The sequence below is a fragment of the Magnolia sinica genome, chromosome 15 (genome assembly GCF_029962835.1).
Source record: "Magnolia sinica isolate HGM2019 chromosome 15, MsV1, whole genome shotgun sequence".
In the NCBI taxonomy this organism is placed as follows: domain Eukaryota; kingdom Viridiplantae; phylum Streptophyta; class Magnoliopsida; order Magnoliales; family Magnoliaceae; genus Magnolia; species Magnolia sinica.
Window position 1 is genome coordinate 16,311,847 of NC_080587.1, and position 11,378 is coordinate 16,323,224.

Here is an 11,378-nt window from a genome sequence, read left to right on the forward strand (position 1 = left end):
ATGTGGTGACTTTAGGAGGATCCGGTTTGACTTTAAAGATTACTGGTTACATCTTGTATCTATCTATCTCTCTATCCATCTGTCTACATGTCATCATCATCATGATCATAGCTTTTTATTTTTGTTCAATAACAAGAGAAATTTTCGTGAGGGTTCGATTCCCCTCCTTGGCTTTACCCGATACACGTGGTTGCGGGTGATTGCGTGTATCCGCAGGGATTAGTCTCACTTCAAAAAAAGAGGTGGGGACACCCTGTGTCTTCAAACAATAAAAAAATAAATTCAAAAGTGCCTGTGGGGCGAAAAGTTAGGAAGGATCATTAATGGTGGAAGTTGTTTCTTATAATGTGAATGCTTGGGCATCTGGGAAACATACACCCATTGGGATCTTGCCTTTTTTTCTTTCTTTTTTTTTCCTTCAAAAGTTTTAGGATGTGTTTATGTGTTGTGGAGATTAGTAATTATCAGATCCTATCATCATCATCATCATCTAAGCCTTATCCTAGCAATTGGGGTTGGCTACATGCATCTTGTCTGCCATTCTGCTCTTTCAAGAGCCACATCCTTAGTTAAACCATAGGTCATCAAGTCGTTTCTTTCTGCCTCCTCCCATGTATTTTTGTGACTTCCCCTTGCCCTTTTAGAGTATTCAACTTGAACCAACTCACTCCTTCTAGCCAGCGTAGTTCTAGGTTTCTGTTGCACATGGTTAGACCACCCAAGTCTAGTTTCCTTCATCTTATTACCTATTAGTGCTAGTCGTAAGTTCCCTTGAATGCATTCATTTCTAATTTTATCCTTCTCCATCTTGCTACTCGTCCATCTCAACATCCCCATTTCAGCTACTCATCCAATGAACATGTTGTTCTTAACTGCCCAACATGCTATCCCATAAAGCATTGCTGGTCTTATAGCTATCCAATAAAATGTCCCTTCTGTTTGATCGATACGCTACAATCACATGTGACTCCAGAGGCACATCTCTACTTCTTCCATCCAACTTGAATTCAATGAGAAACATCCTGTATGGAGGCTAATTCTGTAGCTGATTCCCTTCCTAAGGGGTCATTTGTCATCTCTTTTCATTGGGGATTCCTATTCATTGCCTCAATTGTCATCATAGCCTTATCTTGGCTAGTTGGGTCGGCTCTCTGGGTCTTGCTTTCTTGATTGCTTGGCAAAAGTTCAACAACTGGGTGCCTAACTGACATAAACTCTCCTCTTTCGTCTAAGCTGGGGATTGGCACCAAGCAGAGTTGTTTGAAACATGAAAATAAAAATTATGGCAGATAATTGACAAACAATAAAATGCATCAAAGAAAGAAAAGAAAGGTGAGAATCTTCCCCAATATGATCATGACCTGAGGATTTACTAGTTTGGTCAACAACAAAATACACTAAACAAATTAAGACTGGACATTCACATACATGTATGAATGCATACATATCATCCAAAGATTAATATGCTTGTTATAGACTTCATAGCTCACTTCACTCATGTGTATTCGTGTTAAAATATTTCTCTTACAATAACCATTTATTTATTTTTCCCTTTACAACCCTACAAGTCTTGTAGCTCAGTATTTGTTAGAAAATTCTAAATGCCCTTTAGATTTAGAGTTCGTTTGGATGCAATATTGAATTGAACTTCAATTATTAGTGTAATAAAGAGTAAATAGTTGTAATTTCCTTAAGATTCATATTGAGGGTCTGCACTCCAAATCTTAATTTCTGTACTTTCAAGATGGACTTGAAAGAAACATAGGTACAATTTAAGGGCTAATTCCCCATTGTACAAGGAAGTCACTGAACATTTGCTATTTTCTCTTGATTATTTGATTCGCTTGTGCATCTGGGTGCAATTTTTTAGTTTAAGGGCCTGTTTGATAAGCAGGAATTCTTGGGAAAAGAAATTCGTCTTGAGGAAGGTGGATCCATTTTTCCTTGTTCGAGTAGCTGAGCTGGATATTCTAGCTTTATTCAAAGATCCAAGTAACATGGTTCATAACCCACCAAAATGATTAGGTGGGGAAGTCTGGTTGTAGAACTTGGAAAAGAATTCCGAGCATAAATTAATTATGTAATTGAATCCAATTGGGTCAACTCCTCAAAGTATACAAAACTAAATGTCAGGACCATCCTTATGAGAAGTTTCTTGGGAAATGGTCCATCTACAATAGGCGCAACAAGACCAATTGTCTAGATTTACTTAAATGCAGGCCCCAGTTGTCAGAACCGAAAACCACAGTATATGTGCAAACTGTATATTCGATCGAGAATTAGATGCACTGACAAGTTTAAAAATTCATATGTTGCCCTGGTGATAAGATGAACGAAGACTAGATTTGACTGATGGTATCTGATGCAAGGATATTAATGCTCAATATCAGTATTTTTGGAAAATATAGGATGCTTGCCGAGAGATAACAGATGTGTTTTGTCTGTTTAAGAGAGAGGCTTGCTACATCATCACAGTTGTCAAGGGGGCTTGATTGTTAGACATGTGGCCATGCATAAGTGGGCCCCAATGTGAAGATGAACTGGTGTGAAAAATCAGAGCAGGTCCTTTTTCAAGCAAGCTAGCGCCCATAGTCCGCCACCCCTGTACCAAAACAATCGACAATTTAAGAAAAGTTCCAGTTTCCACATTCAACATACATAGGTGTTCTACCTGATGAGTGCAACGGCCTGCTTTTCTGCATCAGCTCATTTCCTCATCGGGACCATCTTATGCACAGCTGGTTGTCTAAATCATGCGCCATGTTAGCAAGTATGCTGCAAGTAAAAGTGCATGTGGAGTGGGCTAGCAAACCTATTATTAAGATATTCCAAAGATGTTCTCATATGGTTCTAGTTGGTGATTAATTTCAACCCTGTACAAATTCCAATTGACAGTTTGAAAATACTTTTCGACATCCACATTCAATATGCACTGATGGCCCACTTGATGAGTGCACCAGCCAGATTTTTTGGGCTGTGTTATCTGCTCGGCGGCGACCACCTTAAGGATGGATTACATGTCTGCAAATGTACCATGTTGGCAAGTGTCTCCAATGTAAATATGCATGCAGAAAGGGTGCACAGGGCTAGCAAACCTCTCATTTTAGATACTCTAAAGATGTTTCTGAACAGTTCCAGTTTTTTTTTTTTTGGTAATGAAGATTTTATTAATTATTGATATTTTTTAACACTTTGCAACAAGTTTCTTCTTTACAGTATTCTAAGCTAGCATTTAATGCTATTGTCTTCATGATAATTTTATCTTCTATTCATTTGAAAGAGCCTTTACTTCTCTTCCTTCCTTTTGTTGCAATCCACTCATCGACTGCTATCTGGTATGCTCATCTCACTAACATAAATTATGTAGATCTTAACTGCAAATTTATTTTTCCAACCAGCTTAATTTGATGGATCCGACTCTGGATGTTGATATGATTGGTTCTTGATAAGATGGGTCCCACTCTAGATGGTCCATGCATAAAAAATCCCTCTGGTTGTAATATCGTATCCACCAAATCGTTGGCCCTTTTAGTTGAATGTGAACAGTTGAGGTGTTGTTGCCTTCCCTTTCCCTGTCTATTTGCTGGACATATTGAAGGTCTTGGATTTTCCCATCTAAGAGATTTTTGGTGCATGGACCAGCCGAAGTGGGTCCAATCATATTGGGCCTTGTTTGTTTTGGCAAGTTCCACAGTAAAGTAGTGTAATGTACAATAAATGAGTAATAATTATCATTACCATGGTAGTCGAAAGCAAATAGGTTTTACCACCATACACAATACGCTTCTTAGAGCTCTGCATACAGACAGTAAAGTATTTTTTTTCTGATTAGATGCACTTGGATGTAATTTCATCTATACGTATTATATCCACACTGTTCATCCAATTTGTAATATCATTTTAGGCATGTCCCAAAAAAATGTGGAAGATCCAAAGCTGACGTGAATCACACCACAAAAAATATTGGAATAATGATGTCCACCATTGAAACATTCCTACGGCCCACCAGGATGTTTATTTGCCATCCAGCTTGTTCAAAAAGGTTCAAGAAACCTGGATGAAGGGAAAACACAAATATCAGCTTGATCCAACATTTCTGTGGACCCCAAAAGCAGGTGTTCAATCCCCACTGCTAGCTGTGGTGTGGTCCATTTCCGCATTGGATCTACCTCTTTTTTTTTTCTTTTTTTTTTTGTTGTTGTTGTTGTTGTCTCATACCATAAAATGATGATGTGAGATGGATGGCTGGTGTGGATATAACACATACATCATGGTGGGGCCCACGAAACATGCCATGTAAAAGTCTTTCCGGCTGTCCATGTCTTGAGGGATTTGGAAGGATTACAGTGATTTGACAGTTGGCAATATCCAATTAATATAAAGATGCAATGATGTGAGTTTTACTATACATTACTGTGGTAGTCCACGGAAACAAACAGGGCCTTAAGGGTTTGCATCACAGAACTATGTTCCCACTTGTGCAAACCAGAAACCTGACTGCAGTTAGAAACTGTTTGCCTGGGCATTGCATAATATCTTGCGTTTGATTGTTATGTCTTCTTCCAGCTCTAGAAAGCAAAGGTAATGCCCCATCCATTGTTTTGAACTTCTCTTTCTGTTGGGATTTCTGTTTGCATGGCCTTAACCTTCTGCACTACAAATGCTTCAAACTTTAGCGCTACAGATACTTCCAGCTATAGAAAGCAAAGTTCTTTTTAAGCCATTTATGATTTGGTGATCCAGAATTGATCTGATGGATCCCAATTTGAATGGGGAACGCCCCAAAAAAATTCCTGATCAGAAGATCCTGTCCATTGGATCTTTGGTCTACAATAGATTATTGAGAAAAGATTTTTGGAGCTGCCTGTGTACCACGCAGGGTCCATCAGATCAACCGCGTGGATCACTGAACCTGGTGCCTGCTTCTGTGCAATGGGCACCTCTAGATGCGACATGTCCTGATGCGTTAGGACCCAAGAATTCCTTTGTTGTCATGACCTACAAGACACACGAATAACATCACCCTAAGAGTGACAGAAACAATTGGCTGAGTTTTGCATCTATCTGATTATTTTTTGTGTAAACAGTGATTTGGATTTTGGCTGACACAGACAACAATGCAATGCTACCCAAATCACCGACCCCCTTTGTCTTCCATTTTGGGTCACGTGATCCAAGTTATAGGTCATTTGCAATCTGGATCGCTGTAGTTACGAATATGAAATTACGGTCCTATATTTTTAATTGCTGATTATTTATAATGTAAATTTTTTATTTCAATTTTTGTTCGGGTTCTTGATGGAAGTTATGGCATAAGTTTGACACCGGCTGCCAACCTGACTCAATCCTCCTTTATTCGGGCTTGGGACTGACAATGAGAGCACAAAACTCCCACGGTTTAACCAACCCAATTAATTACCGTATCAACTAATACACACACACACACACACACACACACACACACACATTTGGTTGCACCATGAACTATAATGATATGTCATGATTAATCATATACTAATTTAGTGGAAACTATCATGAAATTTCATTTTCTTTGGTGCAACCAAATGCACCCTAAATCTACATTGTACATTCTTTGTGAAACTAGACAAACAGCATAATCCTAGTGGAAGTCGCGAACTGTCTACCCTTTCTCGTGCCATGTAGCAAAGCGACCCGCGATCCAGGTAATATTGCATCAGCGTCACCTGTGGCTAGGAAGTTATGGCAGCTAAGGAGCTTCGAAAAATGAGCTAATTTTTTTTCACAAGACATTCCTGTGCATGTACTGCTCTATCTTGCTTTGTGTGGATACTGTAGGATATCTTGGTTGATCTTACTTTTTTCAGGTTGGAGTTGGTGAGGAGCAAGACAACTAGCTCTTTTTTCCATTGCCGTCGAAGGTGGAATTGAGGATTGCATTAGTTTCTAGATAAGCTGAGCCAGGAACCTAGCGATCTAGGTTTGGGTTTTTAATGAGTATTCATTTGATCTAGATTTGGGTTTGATGAGTGATCATTTGGATCAAGTAATTACATGATCCTTGACCTCAGTGTATGCAGGAAATGCTTGATTTTTCTGTTTATACAAGTGAGGCCCATGGTTCGGTAATCCAGACCACTGGTCTGTTGTTCTGCTTTGAATGGCCTGTACCCCAAAATCTCCTAGATTGTAAAGATCCTAGCCACTGATTCATGGACCCTTTTCAGTTGAACATGGACTGATTTTACGTCTTGTTAGGATTGCCCTATCAAGGAGACTTTCTGAGCATGTTCTACCCATGGTCGGGCTTACAAGCTGGTGGCTGGATCACTGAACCACGGGTCCCACCTGTACAAACTAAAAACCTGACTGTACTGCATTTCTATTGAGGATCGCATAGTTGCTCTCTTAGTTGCATGATCCTTCTAACCAGGTGCCACTCCTACTTTGAATCGGGATTCAGAATCAGACTCCTGCTTTCTAGTTGTTTATACTTGCAAACATTTTGAAAAAGACACTTTTCTTCTGTCACACTCTTAACTCTGTTGCCGCTTCACTTCGTGATTCATACTACTATAGGTACTCTCATTTGGTGTGGTCCTGTATGCTTAGAAATAAGAATTCTAGGGTTCCAACTTCTATGGTGACAGTGTTTCTGAAGTGAATGATGTCGTCGATACTGGACATGTTCATGTATTGTGTGTGCCTTGTTCCATCCATAGTTATATCTTTCTATCATCAGTCTTATCACAGGTATTTGGAGTCAGTTCTACGAATCCCCTTTTCACCAATCACTGCTAAGGTCTAACAAGGTAATTGAACAGGCCTTTGAATCCTTTCTCACCACCTTGATCTTATATCTTCCTCTTCTCTGGCCCTTCAACTCTAAGTACTCATTATAGAAGCATCTCTAATCTTCAATCCATAATTTTCTCTCATTAGAATTATTCTTAGGCTGCTTTTAGATGATTTGATTCTTGATTCTATCCTTTCTAGTTGTCCTATGGACCTACACATCTATCTTAGCATTTTCATCTCTTCATCACATCATTTGCTCTTGCTGCATTAAAGCCACCCCATGCTGCCTGTCGAATTATATAGCTTTCTTATAAAATTTACATTTTGGTTTCATAGCCATACCACAATGACATAGTTACTCCGAATGCGCGTCTCTACTTCATCCAACCATTTCTAATTCCGTCGAAAACATCCTCATGGATTTCTCCATCATTTAAAATGATAAGAGTTAAGGTAATGAAATAAAATGCCTCGAGGAATTTTCAGGCCATCAATTTTAGCAAATTCTCGCCTTGATTACTATTTTTACTGAAAGACCATCTGAGTACTCCCAATTTGGTTGTTTTAATTTCAAGCTTCTAAGACTCTGGAGCCTTCCTCTAAACCTCCAATTTAACATTTGCCCCTTTGGTCTTGTCAATCAATGCCACTTCATCTGCAAACCATAGTTCTAAAACTCTCTGACTTTGACTCGAAACTTGATTGAGTCAACTTGACTTGGTAAGATTTTAAGCGCTGTTTCTCGGAAACTCAGTTATAGGTCTGACTTGATCTTTTCTCGGGAAAACTTGTCCCGTGAACTCAAGAATTAATTCGGTCAACTCAATGCAACTGTCACAGAGCTATACTAAATAAAAGTAAATGGGAAGGAGGGTGAGAATCAATCCCATAACCTCACGCTGACTGAGAAAAGCACCTAACTGACACATTAACTGGCAGCTACGTGACAATACTTCAATTTTATATTACTTGTTCTAGTTCCAACTATTTCAGATATCTATTGTCATACCTAATGTTTTTAATTATAATTATTAAATGAGTCAAGTCTTCAAGTTGACCCAACCTGCTAAACATCGAGTCGAGTTTTTGGGTTTTCAAATTATGCCACAGACATGGGACCTTATCGATAACACTAGTGATTAATTTATGTATACAAGTGCAAAGGGGTAAGGGCTTAACATTGAGCCCAAATGAATACCGACTGCTATTTGGAACTCATTGGCCCCACCATAAGCCATTCATGCTTTTGTAAGAACACCCTTATATTTCTTTATTGATGTTGATATATCTTTATGGGACTCCTTTCCTTCTCATCACCCACCACATGACATCCGATGATACTTTAATATATACACTTCCTCCAGATCCATAAAGATCATGTGTAGATTCTTCTTCTCTGTACCATTCTATTAATTATCAAGCAGTAAAATTGCTTCAATCATAGATTCTCTCAGCATGGGCTCAAATTGGTTTTTTAATAATCTTATTTGTTGTCTTTGGGTGCAATTTCATGATATTTGGTGCAGCCAAACGCACCCATAGCCTTTGTTCCACCACTCTACCCCAAAGCTTCAGTGTGATTTGTAAGTTTGATACTTCTGTAATTGTTAAACCTCTTTACTCATTCTTTCTTCTTACCTTCTTATGGGAAACTGAAAATTAAGCTCAGAAAATTAATTTAAATGCTAAAAAACTATAGTGCTGAATTGTAATTTTAAAATAGTTTCAGGGGCATTTTAGTCAAAAGTGAAATTTTTTTTAATGCACCACTACTTTCAGCCTTGCGCATTGAGTGAAGGGAGGGGAGCTGAAGAAAAGACCCCTATTTTCAGAGAAAATTAATTTGAGTACTTGATAAGTTGGATTTGCCAAACTTTCCGAGTCAGTTTAAATGACTGAAAATACCAAATTTCAATAATAAGTACTGAAAATAAGTTTGATCAAGCGGCCATGGTAGCTGATGTCCCACACTTTAAGCAGCAGGACCCACCACACAAAGCATCACTCTTCATTTGTCTTTGCATCCAAACAGCCATAAAACGTGATTTTCCAGATGACCAAACAGTTAAACATAAATAATAATAAAAAACACTGCTGTTGTTGGGTTCAAACCCCCAGATGCATTCATTTGGCAAGTGCAATTCAAGAAGGAAAATCTGAGGCTATTTCCTTGAAGATCCCTATTGGAAGGCTATTGTAATTCAAATTATAATACTCCGAATCCTGAGGTACTACTGGGGATGAATTCTAAATTTAGACAGCGAGAAATACTCTGGTAGAAGGTGATGGATGATACACAGGCACTAAGAAATTATTAAGTGAGTGCATATGTGGCATACATTAAGTTATATTAAACTGTCTAAATTATGGGTTCCAGTTTAGATATACCACGAAACAAAAATTACATTTACTTGGATATCTGGTTATCAGATTGGTGGATATTTATTAACATTGATTGGACAGTTTAAAATGGAAAGTATGCAGTGGTCCTATTTCAAAAAAGTGTTAATGAATCAGCGGTTAGGATTGATTACCTAATCTGATTTTGCCTCGTATACAATTCCTGAGAGCCTGCGTATTACACTCGGCCAGAGTATCAAATTACTCCGCTCCCATTTTCCACACTGCCAACATTGTCTGGCACATCCGAATATGTCGACGACTTGAGGAACATGTTTAAATGTGTCACACGTGGCAGGATCCTAGTCACTCATTCGGTGGGGCCGTACCATGAACATGCCCCGGCTTATCAAGATCCACTTATCAGAGAAGCTGCATGTATCCCAACGTGGACTGGACTTATTTTCCGGACAGGACATGTCCTGGGTGGCCCAGATCTGATAAATGGACCAGTGGATAAGATTTCTACGGATGATTTTGAACTCCCCAAACTCAAGAATACGAATTGGCATTCTGGCTGCAATTTTTTGATTGGTTGAACCACCAGATGGACCGTCCTGATCACTGATTGAGGGCCCCATGTAGGGTGTTGGTCCCGCAGAGTAACAAATGGATTTGCTCAAATGTACGCATTAGATGTTGAATTGCTTATCCTGTTATTCATGCATGATGCTTTCACTAAATGGAAGTGGATGCAACTCCAGTAGAAGAGGGACAATGGATGAACGGTTCTGATAATGGAAATCAGGTCAAAGGAAGGCTGATAGACCCGAGGGCTACAATTTCGAGTGCTCCTGCATACCCCTAAAACAAATCTAGTCTTTAAATATCGATTGGTGGTTATTTTAAAAATTAAATAAGATGGAGTGGTGCATCCACGTCCTCCTGCACATGCACCGCACAACTGAGCTGTATTGAACTATCCCTTTTGTCTAACCCGGTCTTCTTCAGCCCCATAAGATCAACGGTATGGATTCAATTGGTGGCAGAATATAGATGGTAAAGATTAACCAATATGCCGAAACGAAAATCCTAACCCTTGAATTCATGGCCTGCAGAAAGTCCCAGGTAGCCCCACACTGGACCTTGGAAAAATTCTAACCCTTCAATTGGTAGCCAGGAAAAACATGGTAAACAAAGCAACGGACCACATTCAACCGGAGAAAGCTGAAGATTAGACGGCTAGGGTCCTCTAATCCGGAAACGGATCGGCTACTCCCCCTGCCACTAGCCCGGTGGCTGATGGTCGGTGCTCTGTGGGCCCCACCAGGATGTATGTGTTTCATCCATTCCGTTCATCCATTTTTACAGATCATTTTAGGATTGGGCCCAAAAATAAGAGGATATAAATCTCAGGCGGACCACACTACAGGAAAACAATAGTGACTGATATCCACCATTAAAATCCTCCTAAGGTCCACTGTACTATTTATTTGACATCCAATCTGTTGATTAGATCGTACAGACTTAGATGAAGGGAAAAAAAAGATCAGATTGATCCAAAACTATGATGGGCCCCAAAAAGTTTTTAATGGTCGATAATCATTCAACACTGTTTCCTGTAATGTGGTCTACTTGAGATTGACATATATCTAATTTTTGGTCTCATACGTTAAAATGATCTAGAAAAACAGATGGACGGAATGGATGAAACACATACATCATGGTGGGGCCCACAGAGCACCGACCACCAGCCATTGGCTGGTGGCAGCGGGAGTAGCCAATCCGTTTTCCTCTAAACCGCAGCTGTACAGCTGGACATGTTTGTGGGATCCGGCCATTCATCACGCTGGCCAGCGGAGGATGTTTTGTAGGCTGTAGCCTAAAATTGACCGTTGAAATGAAAATAAGCAACAGCCAAAAACTCAGATGTGTTTTTCAAGCTCTGCCTCATCCACAATGGTCCCCATAAGAAACTGAATTGATGGTTATGATCACATGTGTTTGGTTTTGTCTTGTGTTCTCCAATTAAATACGTGGAAAGCCTCAACTATCTATGATCTTATGGCAGTACTTCTCTCCTTGTCCTAAGGGATTGTGAGTTTGGACACAAAGGCCATTAGTAAATGAAGAGTTATGTTTCACGAAATATAAAAGATACATGGATCATCTTGTGTGAGAAAACTGATGAATTGAGATATAAGTTCTCTACAATTGTGTTTAATGATGAATTGCTACCTATGCCTTACCATTTTTTATTT